At 44.2% G+C, this 20,949-nt stretch overlaps 1 long non-coding RNA gene across 1 annotated transcript; it reads left to right on the top strand.

Moving 5' to 3' along the window:
* Positions 1-423: 423 nt before the first annotated feature.
* Positions 424-4,963, top strand: LOC150008548 (uncharacterized). Its single transcript, XR_016511324.1, has 3 exons — positions 424-578; positions 707-739; positions 4,453-4,963. It is a non-coding gene; the product is annotated as an uncharacterized LOC150008548 (long non-coding RNA).
* The last annotated feature ends 15,986 nt before the right edge of the window (positions 4,964-20,949 follow it).

Here is a 20,949-nt window from a genome sequence, read left to right as displayed (position 1 = left end):
AAGAGGAGAAAACAGAAAAAAGGGCCCCTGGAAGTGGCAGTTAGTATCCTCAGGGGTTAGATGATATAAATACAGGAGTAAGTGCTTTTTAAAATTATGCTAAATAATGATAATGACTTTCTTTAAAAAGGTCAAATGGCCTTCATTTATTACTCTAGCGCACAACATTGCCACTGATCAGAATGAGAACAATTTCTCAAAGAGAGGCAATGCTTAGCTGGAGACAGAGAGGAGGGATTTTCAGAACAGAACTGGGGCCCCTGTCTAGCCTGGTTAGCATCAGTGATCAGCCAGGAGAAACAGAGTCACCTCTGCAGCAGTTCCCAGCACCAGCGGCTCAGGTCAGCTGCTTCTTATCTCATGGAATCAGGACAAATCATGAGTTTTGATTACTTGAAACTTGAGCTGTGGGAAATTTAAAGGAGCCTGCAGTATTTAAAATCAAATGAGCATGTTAGGGTCACGAAGCATATCGTGTCCTCCCAAAGGGCCCTCAGTTTGCTGTGCTCCAACTACACGTGGTGAGCTAAAGCTCTGTATTTCATGGGGTACAATTGTACAATTGATTCCACATAAAGGTAAGTGGTCAGAAATACAATTATACCTTCAGGTATTAGTGAAAAATGGCTTTTAAATGAATCTTACTTTTCCTCAGATTAAACTATAATTTGAAAACTGATTCATTCATTTGTTTTTCATTTACTAGGTCAAACATTGCTCGGATGTCTCTGAGTACTTGGTAGGTATACAGAGATAACTTTGAAAAGGATGCTCAGTTCTAATAGATTTGCAGGCGTCCATAGTCTCTGGTGACACTCTAAGTTTCTTGGCTTTTTATTCAGCTAGGAAGGCAGTGTGGTAGAAAGAGCATTGAGTTAGGAGACCTGAATTCAAGTCAGCCCCATGTAGTCTCAGGTAAGTCTCTTAATCTTTTTGGGGTCTAGCTTCCTTAACTATATGACTTATGGTTGAGTTAGATAAGGGGGTCTCAAGTCAAATTCCTAAAGTGGCCAGACATGTAACGTAAATAGGTGAAGTAGACCTGGCTTAAGAAAAATAAAGGCAGAAGTTCATTGCTTTCCTCTCAACTCAGGTTTAAGAAAAATAACGATGTGAGCTCACTGATCAATGGTCACCAACACCCATCTTCTAATCCAGGGTACCCCAGGGAGCTGTGGGGACTGGGGTACCCTGAAGAGGATGGGCCTCTTCCAGGTGGGGCTGCTATTGCTTATCTTCAGTTACAAAGGTGGGCTAAACACTGCCAGGTCTTCTGAATTTTCAAGAGAATTGAGAATTATGGATTGTTTTTCTTATGGGAAACATTCTGAATTTGTATAAGCCAAACTGAAACAAATTTGGTTTCCAGGGCCACCCATTTATGATTTCTGGGTTACACTGTTGCCCCCGGAGCAGTAGTTCTGAAGTTGAGATTTATGGGCCCACCAAGGGCTTCGGCAGCTCCAAGTCCCAGAAATCACACACTAAATTTTGTGAGTACATTTTTGGGGTGAGAAGACTCAAAATTCCTAAGAGTTAGGAATCCATGACCAGCAGACTTTTAAGATTCAACAATTAGCCAAGCCCCGTTTTCCAGCACTTACTTTTCAGAGCGACAAACAACTAATGGTGACATCATCAGACACTTGGCATTCACTCACTCCTTCATTAAACAATAGTTATTGAACATTTACTATGTCTGAGGCACTGGGAATAGAGAAGCGGATAAAGGAGACAAAGTACTTGATTTCATGAAATGTGTGTTTTGGTGGAAGGACACAGATCATATTTACGAAAGAAAAAGGGTACATATAATGTCAGGTGGCAATGAGGGCGATGTGAGGCAGGAGGAGAGAGAGTGACAGGTGGGGTGAAGGGAAAATTTAGGAAGGGGGAAGAGAAAAGGCCTCTGTTAAAATTGTAGCTGTGCAGAGACTAAAAAGTAAGGAAGAGAGCCATGCAATTATCTGGAAAGAGCATTTCAGAGGAGGGTGAAGTCAAGACAAAGGCCCAAGGCAGGTGCATAAAATGGTCTGTTTATAGAGGAGCAGGGTTAAGGTTAAGGTTATATACCTACTAGTGGGGTTAAAAGAAGGCTTTGACAATTTTTTTATAAGGCAAAGAATTCTTTCAAATTGTTTGCAATTACTTTATCTTTTTATATCGATATGCCCAGCTTAGAAGCAGATCTAAGGAAAGAGGCGCACACCCACTATGGACTGGTGCCATAAACCGGCTCCGTCTTTCCTGAGAGCTGCCTAGTAAATTTAACAAGAGCTATAAAACTGTTCACACCCCTTGACGTGGTCCTTCACTTTGTGGAATATTTCTACAAGGCAAAAGAGGAAAAAAAAATTACCAAAATGTTTTTAGCAAGATCTTGTAGCTTTATACAATACATGTGAAAAATTTTAAACAATCCTAATCCTTAAATTGGAAAGAAAATAATTAAAAAAACAATGTTAACATGCTTAGATTCTTAAACACTGTTAAAATGACCCATGGGGACAACAATAAAGAGGGGAAATGTACTATATGAAAAAAAAAAAAAAAACCCAAAAAAACAATATCCAGACCCATGTATTTCTGCTGGTTGAAATTATAGAAAAGATATTGCTGAACATTAACAAAGACTAAAAGAGAATTTCAAGGGATATATTAAATAACTAAATAAATAAACCTTGCCAAGTCAGCGTTCTTTTTGGGTGGAGTTGCTTACATTCATAATGGATTTAAAATTTTTTTTTCTGTTGTTGGGTTACATGTCAGATTTTTAAAAAACTTGTTTATTAAGTTCATTTGGGTGACATTGGTCAATAAAGTTATATAGGTTTCACGTATACAATACCATGATTCATCATTTGCATACTGCATTGTGGGTTGATCACCCAAAGTCAAATCTCCTTCTATGACCATACATTTGACCCTCTTTACCTTTACCACCTTCCTCCTTCCCCTCTGGTAGCTAGCAAACTGTTGTCTGTGTCTCTCAGTGTTTGTTTGTCTTGTTTGTTCATTTGTTGCTTTTTGTTTTATATTCTGCATGTGAGTGAAATCATAGTGAAATCATATGGTTCTTGGTATGTCAGATTTTTTTTTTTTTAATTTTCAGAAAGAGGGGAAGAGAGGGAGAGAAACAATCGGCTGCCTCTTGCAGGCCCAGCAACCCAAGCATGTGCCCTGACTGGGAATTGAACCAGAGACCTTTCGGTTCACAGGCCGGCACTCAATCCACTGAGCCACACCAGCCAGGGCTGTATGTCAGTATGTTTTTAAAGCTGAGGTTCACCACCTCTGAAGTACCATTCCTTTATGACATCACCGAATGGGACAGAGCTATTCTGCATGCACCGTGCCATAGTGAGAAACATGCAAGCAGGGTCCACCGGGGCATGGTCTGGCTGGCACCCAACTGGAGCTTTGAACCAGCAGGATGTTCTTTGTCACGGTTTTAGTATCTGCACTACAGGCAGATTTGCTGACTTGGACAAAACTAACAGCAGCTCAGGTGCAGGCAGCTGGAACTGTAAGCTGCATGTGGTTTCCACTGTGGCAGGGTGTGACACTCCCCACACCCTTCCTGATGCAGCCCCATCTAATTTTGTTGTTGTCTCCTTGCGGTGAGAGGGGGGTGCCCTGGCTTATAGATTCCAAAGCAAAACACTATCCAGTCCAGACTGAGCTTTCAGACAGTCTTGTCCTTTAGGGCAATAGTCATTTCTTCACAGAGGTCTCCCTGGCCATTAAATCTAAAGGAGGTCCTACAGTGATGGAGGACCATTGCCCTCCTTTGTGTTCTGTATTAGACCTTCATACTATCCTATAGAGCCTTGTGAATTTGTTTACTTGTTGATTGTCTGTCTTTCCCTATTATTCTGTAGGTTCCTTGAGTGTGGGAACTACTGTGTCTGTCTTATTTCCTATTGGTGTCTATAATGACTTCTGATGCACAGTAGTTCCTGGCATTTATTTATTTTTAGTGAATTGATAAGCAAAATTGCAATAATCAGCAATCCAGGGCTCTGGACCTCCACAGCTCACCTGGATGTGAATGGAGGATTTCACACTGGAGAATGAGACAGCAGACTTGGCTGCTGCATTCATTAGACTCCCATCAGGAGTATCTCAGGCCCCAGAAGAGGGTTGCCCTGGGGAAGGAGGAGAGCCTGTTTCACTTCTCCTCTTTGGGGAGTTCCCTGTCCTTCCACATCCCTACTCTTCCTTCTCCCTAAAGCTAGCAGTCAGGTAAGCGATGGTGGACAGGCAGGAAATCTCTCCATTTATTTTTCTCCAGCAGCTGCAGGGCCCTTAGAGAGGAAGACTGAATGCATGGAGGGTGGGACGGGGAAGTGGCCACTCAGAACATTCGGATTCTTGCATTGTTTTAAACAAACAGCTCACAAAATAACTCAAGACAAAGAAGATAACACATGTCCTTCCTTCACTCCACAGACCTGGAGCTTAGCATCTGAATGTCAATGGGAAGTGATACTATTATCAATTGGAAGTTGATTTCTGTTCCAGGGGTGTGGAAATGCTGTCTTAGGAGCACATACTAAAGGAAATCTTCAACTAACTACCTGGAGTTACTGCTCTGGAAATGTCTGATATAAGGCTTAACAGTGTGTGAAGATGAAGAAATGTAGTGATTGAAATGAAGGCTAAGAAACCATCTCTTCTGGGTTTTTGTTGTGAGCCAAGAGTATCAACGATCTTTTTTTCTAGTTGATCATTTTCTGACCCTTGAAGCTGAATTGGTGAAAATATGCATATCCCCCTGGCTGGTGTGGCTCAGTGGATTGAGTGCTAACCTGTGAACCAAAGGAACACTGCTTTGATTTCCAGTCAGGACACAAGCCTGGGTTGCAGGCCAGGTCCCCAGTTGGGGGCATGAAAGAGGCAACCGCACATTAATGTTTTTCTCCCTCTCTTTCTCCCTCCCTCTAAAAATAAATAAATAAAATACGCATGTCTTTGGTAATAATTGCTCTTACATTTATTGGAAGCTTACTATGTACCTGGTACTGTTCTAAGTGCTTTACATTAACTCAACAATCCTAAAAGGTAGTTACTACTTTTCCTTTTTATTGATGGAACAACTGAGGCACAGAGGAGTTAAGCGACTAGTACAAGGTCACCCAGCTAGAAGTGACAGAGCCAGGAAGTAGATCCAGAAAATTTGGCCCCAGCTCCACACTCTTAACCATTATTGCTACACTGTCTATATTTAGAAATAGAGACACCTGTAGATTTAGTTTTACTTTACAGTTATGTGTCATATCATGTTTCAGTCAATGATGGTGGTATACCATATAGACGAGGTGGGTAGTAGGCTGTACCATCTAGGTTTGCATAACGACACTTCACGATGTTCCCACAACAACGAAATTGCCTAACAACACATTTCTCAGAGCATATCTCTGCCGTTAAGCTGTGGGTGACTGCATAGAGTCAAATTACTAATGTATGGCCTCCTCTGGTAGAGTTAGACATCAGGTTAAGCGTGTTGGGAGACATAGGTAAATAAAATACAGTTCCTCCCACCAGTTCTTAACAGTTTAATTATGTTGCTGCATTTCCCATTATCTGTGCTTTTAAGGTTACTTACATCTGTTGTATCTGTATGGTAGAAATACTATATAAGAATGAGATTGTGCCTTTATTCCCAAATCCACATTCAGAGACATCGCAGTGGTAGCTTGCAATCAAGCACAGTGGAAGTACTTATACCAAGAAAATCTGCAAACACTACAGATCTGGAGAGATGGGTGTTAAATATTTACCAACACACCTCTGGCTACATCCCTGTGTGTACTGTGTAAGAAACATGAGCACCGGGGCAGCTATAGCCCTGAGTGACGAGGTTAAGCACCCAGTGCTTGGGGATTTCTAGATAGAGAGGCAGTTTAGTGTGGTACAGGGGGTGCAGGTGCGGAGCCTTCTGCCCGGGAGCCAATCCAGGCGCTTCCCTTCACCAGCTCTATGACTTTGGGTGGGTGGCTTAATCTCACTGTGCTTCAGGTTCTTCAGTAAACAGAAACACTCTCAGATAGGGTTGCTGTGAGGAGTAAAAAAGATAAGTGTGAAGCACGGAAGCAGTGCGTGGCACTCGTTAAATACGCTATAATTTTTAGCTATTACCTCTGACTTGGCTTGCAGATCAAAGAGCACTTTGGAAGTCACCCTGGCAGCCTGGACAAGTCACGACAGCTCAGCAGTCTCTAGGCCTCCCTCCAAGCGTAAGGCCTGGCTGGGATGGCAAGCCTTCTCCCAGCCCTCCTGTCAGGCCTGATTCTCCTCCCGGAAGCTCCCATATGCCCTGAATGTTTGCCTTGCCTCTTTCCTTGTCTGTCTTCCCAGCTGGATTGTAGGCTGGGCGAGGAGGAAATGGGTCTGTCCTGTATGTCCACCCTGTTTGTCCCCAGCAGCCAGCACAGTAGCAGGCACAGGGTAACTGGTCAAGAAATACTGTTGAGCCCTGGCTGGTGTGACTCAGTGGCTTGAGCACTGACCTGCAGATCAAAAAGTCGCTGGTTCAGTTCCCAGTCAGGGCACATGCCTGGGTTGCAGGTCAGGTCCCTATTTAGGGGCGGGCGAGAGGCAACTGATCAATGTATCTCTCACATGTTTTCTCCCATTCTCTTCCTCACTCCCTTTCCCCGTCTCTAAAAGTAAATAAATAAAATCTTTTAAAAAAAGATATTAAACCATTTTAAAAAATGAAATACTGTTGAATGAATGTCTGAACTGAATGCTTATTTGCCCTTCTGGAGAGCCTTCTAGGTATGACTCTGTGAGGGCAGGGACTGTCTGTCTTCCTAAAACACCATTGTTTGTCTGGTGCCCCGTGTGGGAACAGACATGTGGAAACACTTACCCTTCAATGAATTAACTCTAACACGCCAGGATGCTGCCATGCTCCCTTCTCCTCTCAAAGCTTGCCTTTCTCTCTGCTGTCTAAACAACAAAAGTGAGAATACTGAGCTAGCCCTAAGTATGCAAGAACTATAGATAGCCTAGTTCTTAAGATTGTGGGCTTTAGAATCATGTCGACCTAGGTTTGAATTTTGCTGGTCATTTACTAGCTGTGTGTCCTTAGCCAAGTTACTTAACCTCCCGGAGTCTCAGTTTCCTTATCTGAAAAATGAGGATAATGATATACCTATTAGATTATAAAATACTATTACAAAATAATGTATTAAAATTATTTAAGATACAAGGAAAATAAATTATAATGAGTTACAAAAAACTTATTTTTAATTAAGTAAATCAAGCTACTTAAAATAAAAATTAAAAATTTATTTTAAAGTAAATTACTAAAAATAGTGTATATAAAGCACTAGGTCCTATACATAAGGCTCAACCAATGGTAGCCATTGTATTATGAGGAAGTCTTGTAAAAGAGAATGTCCTACTCCCAAGGAAATTAATTCCTGCCCTGTCTGGCGTGGCTCAGTGGATTGAGCGCCAGTCTGCAAATCAAAGTGTTGCTGGTTTGATTCCTGGCCAGGACACATGCCTGGGCTTCAGACTAGGTCCCCAGTCAGGGGTGTGTCAGAGGCAACTGATGGATGTTTCTTTTATTCATTGATGTTTGTCTTCCTCTCTTTCTCCCTCCCTTCCCCTCCCTCTAAAAAAACTAAGTAAAATCTTTAAAAAAGAAATTAAATTCTTTGTAACCAATTAAGGGCAAGTTGCTTTTTCTGAATTACCTCTAGTAACCTTGACATTAAAATAATACTTCTTTAGAAAACTTGGGTGAACTCTACGTTAGAAGGAATCATAAAAATGCTAGCAAATAGGGAGAAGTCAGAGTGTACATAGGGAGTTCAGGAGGATATATGAATGCCAGAAAGTGAACTGGGAGAGAGCACAATCAATGGTGTGACAATCAATGGGTGAGTATAGAGGGATCTGGGGAAGGCAGTATTTCCTTAGCATGTCCGTATTTGACGCTGGTTGTTACAAACATTCTTGTACATGTCATTGGTGCACATATGCAAACATTTCTATCAAGTGTTTACCAAGGAGAGGAATTCTGTACCATACAATATGCATACATTCAGCTTTAGCAGATATTTCCAAAAACTTTCGCAAAGTGGTCATACCAATTTACCTTCCTACCAGCACTGGGGTTCCCTGATGAGAGCTCCCTGCCTATACTTGGTGATATCATAATATGGTTTGATTTGCATTTCCCTGATGACTTGTAAAGATTGTTTTCCTATATTTAATGGCCATGTTCTTCTGGACATATTTTGTGAAGTTTCCATTTAAGTCTTTGTTCCTTTTCTACTGGGTTATCTGCCTTTTTTGTATTGATTTCTAGGAGGTCTTAAGCTATTCTAGATAAAAGTCCTTTGTTGGTTACCCGAATTGCCAATATCTTCTCTAACTCTGCGGCTTGCCCTTTCACTTCTTGCATGCTGTCCTCTGATAGATACTAAAGACACACAAAAAAGAATTCCAGCTGAATGTAGATCTAAATGTGAAATGAAAAACAATAAAGCAGCTAGGTGAGGAGAATGTCTTCATGACCTTGGGGTAGTAGACAAAGATTTCTTTCAGATGATCCTCAAAACTTTAACCTAAAATGAAAAGGTTGATAATTAGACTACTTGAAAATCAGGAATTTCTGTGCATCAAAAGACACCATTAGGAGTGCTAAACACTTACTTGATCTCATCCAGTCTTTTCAAAGAGTAATATAGATATCCTTGTATTACAGATGGGGGATTGAGGCTCAGAGAAGTTAATGAACTTGCCTTGGACCACACAGCTTACTAGTGCAGAAGCTGGGATTTTGACTAAGGTCTAGAGACCAAGCTCCTAACTCCTGGTGGTGCTGCATTTCCTTTATTATCTCCAAAGTGTCCCCCATGGGGCCTGGTGCAGTGCTGGGCTCCGGACATGTGCTGCCGTTGGCTTCCTATAGTGCCTTCCTGTGTTCAGGGATCATTTAACATGGTCCTTGTCCCTCCCTATAACTTACTCATTTCTTCCACCACTGTTTTGAAAGCTTGGTCTGCTGGGAAGAGTTGATCTTTGGTCTTTTTCTTAGTCCCATGGAAGCAAGATTCCTCTGGGTGGATTCACTGCAGCTGCATGTGGGAAAGACTTGGACCACCATTCTCTGGAGCATCTCCGATCTGGCAGGATGAATGGCAAAGTCCCAGGTAACAGGGGAGGAGGCAGCTCTTGATGGGCAGTTCCAGGTCTGCCAAGCCCTGCACTGTGTACTCATGGATGGCTGGAGTCAGCAAGGTCCTGGTATCCTGTGTGTATGCCCCAGCATGTCTCCCTTCTCTTCCTGGCTGCCAGGCCCTCCCCTGGAGCTGGGCACATGGGCACTCAGGCAGGGCACTGTGAAGCTGCCACTGTGAAAAGTGGAACTGCAGCAGAATTGGGGGGCTGTGGGCATCACTTGGAGTTGCTGCCAGGGTTACTGTAGGCCAAGGCCCTGCGTTGCATGCTGACAATAGAAGCTAACATTGCACGGTCCTGTCAGAAGTCTTGTGAGAGTTAGTCAATGCCAGGACTCCACCCCGTATGAGCACTCCAAGGGGATCTGGCTCTCATAACGACTGCATCTCAACACCCTCATGTGAAGGAGCAGCTTTGAGCCACTTATGCTGACCGCAGTGGCTACTGTTGGCTTAGGACTTACGGCACTTTGCTTAGCCTTTTCTTTATATTGTCTCACAAAACCTCAGTGAAATACAAACTGTCATCACTGCGAGTGTATAGTTGTGGATACGTATACTCAGAATGACTAATTTTAGCTTCCTCTATGCCCTCACAGCTGCTAAGTGGCCAAGTCAGGATTCAAACTCACATCTGTTTGACTCCAAAACTCAGAGGAGTGTTTACCACGAAACTAATAAAGCTTAAGAGTCAGAGCCCCCCATTTGCATGGGTCCCTTCCAACGCACTGGGAGGGTCCTAGCAATGTATTCTCATGATCATATGTTCTTCAAAAACTTGCAAACAAACAAACAAAAAATTGAAAAATTAATAGATTGTTTCCCTGGTCAGGTAATTTCCTGTTCTTTCCACTCCATCTTTTTTTTCTTCAAAGTTACACTAGCATTGGTTGAAATTTTGGCCATGAGGAATTCAAGTTGCGGATATATCTTTGATGGTGAAGTCATTGCTGGCTGCCTCACTGAAGGAATGGCTCCTAGGAATACTTGTGCTGCCCATGGTGCCCCCTCACCTGTCCTGGTGTCTCCATTGTACAGAGTCAGAGATTGGATTGCAAGTGTGGATGCAGTCAGTGACTTCAGCACAGGAAGTCTGTGGGAAGTGGAGAAGAAATGAGAGACTGTTAAAAATAACTGCTAGTAATCGAAACTAAATTTATATTCTCTCTGTGACAATGACATCACAGAACTGCTGTCACAGGAAGAGGCAATCAAAGAGTATGAAGCCAGAAAAATATAGGGAAATAATTATGGAGATGTGCCAGGCAGTTTATTAATAAAAATAGTGTATTATTTTTCTGGGTTCTGTTATGGTCTGTGATATTTGACAGTTTAAAAATATATATAAATTGTGGTGGCTTCTTTTCTCATTCCAAATAGACATTTTTGTATCATTTTTTTCTTAAAGACCGCCCCCCATCCCAACCCCGCGCCCCGCAAACTTGGAACTGACTGCCCAAATTCATGCTCTTAGTAATGGTGATAGTCTGCCCCCTGCACTGGAAGACTCACCAGTCCTCAGGGTGGACAGACCTGGAAAAGCCTGTGCTTCCTGTGCTTTAGAAAGCGCTACAGGTGTCCCCTAATGTAGAGGGGAGGCTGTGGGCATCCTCTCAAGGAGGCAGGAGGCGGAAGAGGGTGTCACATCACAGCAAAGCTCTGGGTCTGCCGTGGGATATGTCCAATGTTTTCAAAGCCCAGAAGAGGGGAGGGGCATGACTTGGAAGTCACTTAAGCTTTTGTGATGTGAAGTGTCTTTCCTTATAGGCCCATCCAAACAGAATTTGCTGAGATTCCCTTGGACATCTCAGTCCAAAGGGCACTTGGTGAATTTCATGGTCTTTTCTGCCTCCTGTGGGCTTTTGGACAGTGGACCCAGAAACAGGACCAAAGGCAGGTAGCCGCTGGTGCACTGGAGTCAGGGTTGGAGCTTACTGTCTCCTCTGTGATCCCAGACAACACCGCCTCATTCGTTCAGGCCCCAAGGGAGTTAAGGCAGCAGCTGGACAGGAACCTGCCTTGGCTTCAGAAACTGTCTCCTTTGTGGCTTTCACTTCTCCCCCTGGTGTCTGGACTGAAAATTGCAGGAGATGATGATGCATCTGTTCTCCCTGCTCAACAAAGGGAGGACTGACACTGTCTTCTCAAGCTCCAGGAATGTGCCTTCTCTTGGTTCTGCTCGTAGTCAAGAGGGCACAAGCTGGTCGCCGTCCTGGAGGTAGCTTCACCAGGCCCAGGCCCACAAAAGGGCTGTTTTACTCAGGGGCTGTGGTGCAGGGTAGGAAACAATGCACCTTCAACTCCAGGGTTAAAGACAATTATTGTACAAGAGAGCAAGGTCTCACTTGGAATTCTAATAAGCAGAGAGGTTGAAGGAGGCAAAGAGTCACTGGTCTAAGGAGAGCTCTGCAGAGACTGCAGAGCCCGGCTAGCCTGCCCTGGGGTGTCCCCCAAAGTTATCTGTTTCAGACTTACGAGTGCAAGGCCCTAGAGTTATTCCCCGACCTCTTTCCTTACGTCCCTCTCTAAATGAACAGGGCACACAAGAATGAACATCTCTTGTGGACGAAAAAGGGGCTCTGCAATACATGTAACAGAAAGTAACTGCATAGGGTGATCTGATCATAGATTTCCAACTGGGTAGTCACATCTGAGGCCTACAAGTTCCCATATATGCAAGCCCTGTCCAGTTGTTTTTGTGCACCTACGTTAATACGCCTTTGAAATGTCTTTTTTTTCAGATCCCTTGGAAGTGTAACCACCCTCAAGAGGGCACATAATCTTGTTAACTATCCTGTAATTCAATCATAGAGGTTAACCCCTCCTGGCTTTCTCCCACATTCCCATAATCTTTCTCACATTCCCTCCTTAATTCCAAACGTATAAGAAAACAGTAGGCTGTCATTCCCAGAAGCATTTTCTTCAGTCTGTTGAAAACTTGCTTCCAGGTATGTCCCTTGTTTGGCTCTAATAAACTCTAATAAACCCTTACAAAGAACTTTCTACAGGTTTGGACATTCTGACGCTGACAACACACACAGCCTGTGCTACCCTTCCACGTGGCCACAGGCATATTCAATCCCATTCTGTGCACAGTGTCTATACACACAACACACTCTACCCACAGTATACATACACAATACGTAGGGATGATATTATGGGCTGCGTTGTGCCTCCCCCGCCCCACCAACTTCATAGGTTGAACTCCTAAGTCCCAGTACCTCAGAGTGTAACTGCTTTTGCTGACAGCATCTTTAGAAAGATAATTAATTTAAAAGCGGTTATAGAGTGGGTCTTAATCCAATATAACTGTGCCCTCATAAGAAGAGATTAGGACACAGACATGCACTGAGGGAAGACCATGTAACTACACAGAGAGAAGAAGGCCATGCAAAGCCAAGAAGAGTGACGCCAACCCTGCCTCTTCCTTAATCTTGGACTGATAGCCTCCAGAATTATGAGCAAGTTAATTTCTGCTGTGTAAGCCTGTAGCTGCCTGTGGGACTTTGTTAAAGCAGCCCTAGCAAACTAATATAGATAATGTTAGTGACTTCATTGCACCACACATCAATAAGGAGAAAAAGATATCCCCTCAGGACCTACGTTGCTTTGTTTTAACAGACTGATTGCTAGGAATTTCACGTTTGGGATTCCATAGCCACTTGTCCAGGCCAGGCCTGTGGATGCTCCCTTCAGACCTCACAGCGATCCTTGCCAAGCATCTGCAACACCTGGCGCGTTCCCATGCTGGCCACCATCCCCGATACTACCGGGATTTTTTGCCCGTGGACAATTCTTTTCCCCTTCCTGTAAGAGCCTCATCATGCAACAGGAAAGACAGAAAAGGGAGGCAGATGGTCACTGTTCTGGAATACTAAATAGGTCTTAGATCTGGTGGGCTGGGGCCTGGAAAAAGGGGGAAGGCCTGTATGGGGTGATGAGCCAGGAATTTCCAGTCTGCTGGAGGAAGAAGGGGGAAACAAAGTTACTGTAGGCAAAAAGAAGGGCTCCGGGCTGGGGGTGAGAACTGGAAGAAGCAGAGCAGCCCCAGGAGAGGAGCAGCCAGCAGACCGCTGTGTGAACGCGCAACCTCCAGGGCTGTGTTTTCCAACAGAATGTTCAGCAACGGTAACATGTTCTATGGTTGCCACGAATCACATGGTAATTGAGCACCTGGAATGTGGCAAAGTGTGACTGAGGAACTGAATTTAATTTTAGTTATTTTAAGTTTGCACATAAATAGCTACATGTGGCTACAGCATGAGATAGCTCAGTTCTGGAGCCCATGGCCTACTCAATAGCTAACTTCCTTCTTCCTTGCTCACTACACAGTTAAATCCCAATTTTGTTCAAGCAGTTGGAAGCCGTGTGCTTCAGGTGAGAGCGAGCTCCTTCCAAGTTCTCTGAGGGGAGTGGAATCTTGATTTGTTTAAGCCAGTTACGGGAATAATATTCCCCCTGCTTGTGATTGGTTTAGGAATATGCAAATGATGCAAATCCAGCCAGTGAGACAGTGAGAGGGGCGGGGAGGAGAGAGAATCTGCTGGAGGAAGGATTCTGAGACTGTCCACCTTGATCTTAAAAAAGGTCATAAAGAGGTATGGTCCCTCTTCTGGCCCTTCTATTTTTGTGTGATGATATGATACTTAGAGCTGCTGGAACCATCTCAAGCCCATGAGGGGAGGAAAATCAGCATGCTAAGGACAGCTGATCTAAAAAACAGAAAGAACTTGGGTCTTCAATGATGTTGCCAAGCCGCATCATAGCCAACCGTAGAGTTGTTCTACCTTCTTTATTATGTGAAATAACAATTTCCTTTATTAGTGAAGATATTTGAAGCTGGGTATTTATTTATTTATTTATATTTTTAAATTTAATCAAACCTCACCCAAGGACATTTTTTTATTGCTTTTAGATAGGAAGAGAGAGAGAGAGAGAGAGAGAGAGAGAGAGAGAGAGAGAGAGAGAGGGAGGGAGAGAAACATCGATGTGAGAGAGAAACATCAACTGGTTGTCTCTCGTAGGTTCCCAAACCAGGGATCAAACCTGCAACCTAGGTATGTGCTCTGACTGGGAATTGAACCTGCCTCCTTTAGGTGTACGGGATATTGTTCCAACTACTGAATCACTCCAGCCAGGGCTGGGTCTTCTTTTAAAAACAGTCAAGGTATTCTTTTGGGATTAGCAAACCCATGGCAGATAATCCGCGTCTCTGTCTCCAGTGCCAGTGCTATCAAAGCTAGCACTTCTCGGTCTTCTTCTCAAACTTTTGTTCCAAGCAGCCACCACCAATCTATTGGAGCTAAAAATCTGCGAGTTAAAAATCTGTTTGCTATTCCTGCTCTGGGGCAAAAGAACACAAGCATCTGCTTTGCCACAAACTCCTCCACAAACATTTGCTTCCCAGTGATCCTGGCTAACCATCAGAAAGTATTCCTGTAAAATCAACAATGGATCAATACCCATGACAGCAGCCCACAGAAACAATTCAAATAAGCTTAAGTCAAGGGAGGCAGGTTTTCACAATGTCCAAGGACATTTTAAAAAGTACTTATTTTTTAAGGGTCAATTCCTGCTTGGAAGGGAAGTCAGTCACACAGCAATCTTTATTTGAATATAATAGAGCACAAAAAATGCTCTTTTATTAATCTGATGTACATTAAATATCTTTGCAGCTGCTACATGAATGTTAAGTATCTGACATATATAAATGTATACACGCTTCCACATTTGATAGATTGATGCTGTACAAGAGTCATCCCCCACGGAGCATGCCCTTTCACAAGGATACACATGGCTGTCTCTGGACATTTGTCAAAACACACTTGGTCAAACATTTTGGCCAAAGGAATCAGACACAGAGGAGCATACCAGAAAGATGAGTTCACAACAGGACCAGCTGTACTTAAGATGAAGACTCCAGAAACCCGAAACAGAATTTATTGGGGTTCTCACATGCAGCACATATATACAGTACAACTGGGGTAATTGGAACATTCACAGCAGGAGGTCTTACAGAGCAGTGAAAACAGAAAAGAAACCAGACAAGACAAAACAAGACACCCAAATGCCAGAACCGAGGACAGGACCACTGGCAAGATTTCACTGCAAAGAGGGTGGATGGTAGGTTTAGCCTGTGGAAATGAAGGTTCACCTGAAAGGAAAAGTTTCCCCAGGTCTTTATTTACAGAATCTAGACCTTAGTGAAGGACATGTAATACTTTCAGTATGTTCTGGGGTCAGGGCGAGGATACACAGCCACAGTTTTGGATGCTGTGAAAGCACATATCAAGAAAGAACATTTCTTTCCTTTTTTTTCTTTTTTATTTTTTTCCATTTGATGTAGGACATAGGTTCTGTACAATAAATGCTTAACAACAGAGGTGGAAATGAGATTAAGCCATTCATCTGTCGTGCTGTATCTAGGCAGGCCTGGTGAATGTCAAAGGCAAGGAAGGAGCTTCCTTCTCGGATGCCTGCTTGGGTGTGAGAAGGGAGATACTCTGTAACTTCAAACAAGTTTATTTTTGTTTGCACATAATAAAATAGCCGATTTTCTGTATGTTCTCCCTGAAGGAACAATACCTATGGAAAGCGGTGGATTCTCAGCACTGTGGGTCCTATTTTGAGTCAATGCAAATGCAGGAAGAAACCCTTGGCGTCCTGCTGTGAGGTGGAGTTTGCTAAGCCTTTCCTTCACGCTCTGGCTTATGGGCAGTGCTGAACTGCAGACCCATGGGGCTCAATTTGGGGTGGCCTGTGAGCAGGCTCAGCCAGTCACTCTCCAGGCACCTGAAAGTTGCTTAGGACTCAGCACCCCTGCTCCTAGGATAGGCAGCTAGCTTGGTGTAAACCCTGTCTGAGTCTGAACAGAGGGCCGAGAGCTGCTTTCTCCTCCTTCACCTTGTTCTGGGCGCTGTTGACTGTAAGAGAAGCATGCATGTGGTAGGACAGGCAGAGGAGGGGCAACCTCTGCGCTTTCAGCATTTAACTCTGAATGCAAAGCACCCAGCCTTCAGCACCAAGTAAGACCCTCTGTTGGCCCGGAGAGGTGGGTCTGCCTTCCACAGGTCCATGGATTCTGAGAGATAAGTCTCTCTGAGATTTCTTGCCAGGGGTGCCCATCCACCTATCACCCCCAGGAGTTGAGAAGCAGTTGGAAATCTAGCCTACTGGAGGGAGCCGGGTGAAGGTCAGCAGTCTGGAGCTCACCTCCTCTGCACCAACCCACGTTGTCATGTGCTCTATCCTTCAGCCTCCACCATGCCTATGGCTTGATTGGCACCTTCTTTAGTCCTAGTGCCCCAGTAAAGCCTGCCCTTGGCTTTGTCCACTGCTAGTGTCAAGAGGGGACAAGAGGAGAGAAGATAGAAGGATGACTAGAAGGGAAAGAAAGGAAGTGGGTGTGTACTGCCTGGGGCAGGCGAAGAGGAGGAAGCTCCTGGGTAAAAAAAGGAAACCGAAGCTCTCAGAGGGCAGGGGAGGGCCACTGACCATGGCCCTCGGTCTGCTCTGCCTCTCCTCAGGGCCCCACAGGGCCTTTGCAGCTTCCAGACACTTGGCCACAACCATGCACTGGTTTTAAACTGGAATCTGCAAATCTCCTGCCACTGACTGTCAGAACTTGTTTTCTGGGTGGCTTTTCTGCTGAGGATAGAGGGGGAAAAGCTGCTCTGGATATCTGCAAAGACACTTGACTAAAGACACCTGACTCGGTCACAAGTCTTTAAAATCAGAAAGGAAACACCCCGGGAAGCTGAGGGCAGCAGCCCAGGGACTTGCTGACTCTGCTCCCAAGAGAAAGCGTCAGCACTGCCTGTTCTTGGAACGGACGTCCACGCCCCCACCTCTAGTTTCAGGCCATGAGAAGAATATCTTGGAAGATACCGGGACTTTAAAAATGAACGTCGTTCTACCCAAGGGGCTATCTTTGCTGCTGATTCTTTTCCTTGGATAATACTTTAGTGTGATTTCTTGCCAAGACATTTAAAGAAACAGCACAAGGGTGGCTCCATTTTTCAAGTACCAGTTAGTAGTTCCTTCAACAAAGTCCAGCATATTGAGGGGCCTTCTCCTCCTCTTAGAGATATTCCCAAATTTCAAAGAGTTCCTGCATTGCCCAGGTAATTACTTCTTCTAAACTTGGGGAAAAAACACAACACTTTGTGTTTAATTGGGAGGGAGTTGGGGAGGGGGTTTCAACACACAATGGGGTCAATATGAGACCCCCCCATTACAGATGTTTTGCCTTTACTCCCCCTTCTTCCTCTGGCCTCATTTAAGTCCTGCAAAGGTTGAACTATCTACACGCAGCACAGTGCCTCAACCTAGCACTCAGCAGGAGCTCAATAAATATTTATTGAATCATCACATGAGATGACTGGTCAGTGAATGCTCTGCCCAGCTCTTTCCCCCACCTAGCCCTGCTAGCCTCAAGCCAGGGCTTGAACAGACCCACAAACTGTATGAACTAGATCTAAATATTGTTTAAGAAAGACCAAAGGCAGCCCTGGCAATGGCTTGTCTGGCTGGTGAGACACTGTCAATATTTAGAGCAAAAGGACATTTCACGGAAAATGGTCACTCCACACCTGAAACAGTGAAGGGACACACAAAATAGCGAGGTGATACTGACAATTTTCTTTTGTCTACATGACACAGATTACGAGAGAAGTTTACTCAAAACATACTTGGCTTGGGAGAAACAAACACTTTAAGAAATACATAGTCTATTTCAGAAGGCCCTACTGTGTAGATTGCTTCTGCTGTTACATGACTGTCATTTCTGTAGGTTTGGTAACTGGACTATGTTCAACATGATATAGAGGTTAAAGAAAAACCAAATATATAGCCAATCTATGCACCTAAACAACCAACCAGTTATCTTTCTATGCTACCAGATAAAGGTCAAATTCAGACATTCCTGACTTCAGAGCCTTTAGTGCATGAACAGGTGAGGTGTTTCACTGAAGAACTAGATAAAGGCCATTTTGATATTGAACAGAAAAAAAATACCTGAAGAATATCATATTCTATTTTGGTTGGCAGAAGGAATAAGAAGATATTCCCATGGAATGCTTTTTAAATGATCCCAGGGTTTAGAAAGTCTCAACTGTGCCCTAACTTCTTCACTGGAACTTTCTCTATGATTTCTTGATCTCATCCTGCTGTCAGAGTATCTCTTTTCCTACCTCTCCTTGATATCTCAAGACATCCAGAAAAGCAGCTCAGTAGTTTTTGGAGTAAACCTGCCCTCTGATTTGGTGAGATTTGTAAATGAAAGTATATTTGCCAACTTAGGGGAAATCAACGAAAGCCTCTGTTTCTGAAGGCCTAGGATCTACCTAAGACCATGTTTCAAGAATAAAGTGGAGTAGAGACTCAAGAGAGCTAACTGTAGGGTACAGCCTTTGTGATTAGTATAGTGATCAGAGAGCACTCTATCTGACAGGCAGGTCCCTTTCCTGGGCAGGCAGTGGAAACTGTCCAACCAGCATCGAATCGAGATAACGCTATAGATCCTACAAAGCTGGAAGCACAAACATGAGAACTATGTTCTCTGGCCTACCCCATAGGGACTTCCCAAACAACTTCCCGAACTCTTGCATGTGGGCATATAGCTTAATTTTTCCATTTCAAAATTATTTTAGTGCTTGTAAAAATGAGTTTAGCATCGAAAGGTAGATAATCAGATAAAGATACTTTCTTGAAGATCCTCTAGAATCCTGAACTAGTCCCAGTCCTTTACTCTATAGACAGGGAGACTGAGGACTGGGGATGTTCAATGGCTCACACTCTTTTCAGCAAGGTCTGGGTCTCCCAATTGGTTAGTGGTGGAGCTCAGGCTAGGACGCATCTATCTTACCTCCCAGGGCCAGCACTCTGGATCTGAGATGACCCCTGGCTCCTGGGTTTGGCTTCAGAGGCACAGCATGGGAGCTGGAGCTGTAAGACCTATATGTGACTTATGTAACATGGCACAGGATTTACAGTTTGGAGTAGCTGGGTTTTCTTTCCTACTGAGAGGATCCAGCAATAATAACAGGATTCAGGCACATGCTGGATTGATTCCAAACAGCTATGAGGAGATTTTAGATAGAAAAAGAGTTACAAACATGGGAGCAAGTGGGGCTGTTTCCTAGGCTTTCACTTCTGCACACATTCTCCTTTCCCTTCTGCTGCAGCTGAAATGAGATGCTGGGTGCATGTCCCTGTGCCAGCCGCCTCCTACGTTCATAGAACTGAGAGTTTCTATTTAATCGCACGGCTATATCTTAATCCAGCTAACCCCAGAGCAAGCCAGACAGGCCACACCACATACTTTGGGAAGAACCTGAGCTCTCATAGAAATCCAGGTGATAGGAACAATGGGAGGAGGCAGAGAAAACTGCAGGAAAGGTGGGAAAGGTGACCAAGAAGGTTTGTGACCACAGACTGTCCAGGAGATTAGAGTAGATCCTTCTTGGGCCACCTGGGAGGCTCGGATTAGGCGACAAAAAGGCCAAGAAAGGCCCTTCGGAAGGGGATGCATAGTGGCTGGTCTCATAAAGTGGGGTTCTGCTGGTTTATCCTAGTCTAACCCAACCCAACCCAGCATTCAAATAAAAGTCTGCATAAACCAAGCTCTGCAGCTTGGGAGATGGTTAGTGCATTTAGAGCTACAGCAGACATTGGAGATCTTTCTAAACTAAAGATAGTCCAGTAAGCAAAGTTAGCTGTCACAGAAGTCAAGAGAGCAACACCCATGCATACTTCAATTTTTCTTTTGAATGGGTCAATGGAGATATACATCTTACTTTTGCAGTTATTACTGTACATGTTATGTTCAACTAAAAAAGTGCCTGCTGAGGTCCCCAAATATGTCCTCTTTTAAGAAGAAAAATCAAGGGGTAGAGGGGTAGAGAATTAAGTCCATATGGAAGAGGAATAACATAGAGGTCCCTTCTTGGTTTTGACTGCTGTCTTTCCTCTCCAACATTACTACAGGCAGAAGTATGTTGTTTTTTTCCTGGCTTTGTTGATATCAGTCTAATAGCTCTCCTCTAGTCTTTATTGATTTTCCTTCTGCCTGCCACCTTAGTTTTTGTTTTGAGTTTTCCTTATGTTCTAGCCCTGAGCTGGGTCCCCAGGGAACAGCCTCTTCCTGCCAGCCCCCAAACCCAGGCTGCCCCCACTCTACAGACCTGAAATACTTCAAGGGGGAGTCGATTAATGGCTTCCACTAATGAAAGAAGCTTTTCAGAGCCTGAACTCTGCCGTCTGGGGCTGTAGGAGGATCATTAGGAAGGGGAGAGGGAGGCAGAGGGGCCTCTGGGGTTAAGACATCTTTGCCCGTAATGACTATTGGAAACAAAGGCTCTCCTCAGTGAGGCCCCAGGGCTGAGGTCTGCTGGAAATGCCTGTAATAAGGAAGAGGTAACCTCTCACAAGACATGGAGAGTTAAAAAAGGAATATTGTTTTAATATGAGATTTATTCCTGGCTACTGGTCACTGCTGCAAGTCCACAAGAAGGCTTCAGATTTCAAAGAGTAAAAGGGCTGCGTGCGGAGGAGGGGCAGCCCTGAGGGGTGAGCAGGTCACCGAGTGGACAGCCCATGGGAACGTCCTGCTGACCTCTCTCTTCCAGGCCCAGGCAGATTCCACAGATAAAATGAGAAGCCGAAAACCACCAGGAGAGACCGCCATGTCTGCCAGGGGACCCCTGGAGGATGGCAGGCTGTGACTTCACACAGAACACCCCAGCCC

This window comes from Furipterus horrens, unplaced genomic scaffold (assembly GCF_987537825.1).
Source record: "Furipterus horrens unplaced genomic scaffold, mFurHor1.1.pri manual_scaffold_5, whole genome shotgun sequence".
Taxonomy (NCBI): domain Eukaryota; kingdom Metazoa; phylum Chordata; class Mammalia; order Chiroptera; family Furipteridae; genus Furipterus; species Furipterus horrens.
Note: the sequence above shows the minus strand (reverse complement) of the source record. Positions and strands in the feature narration are given on the sequence as shown.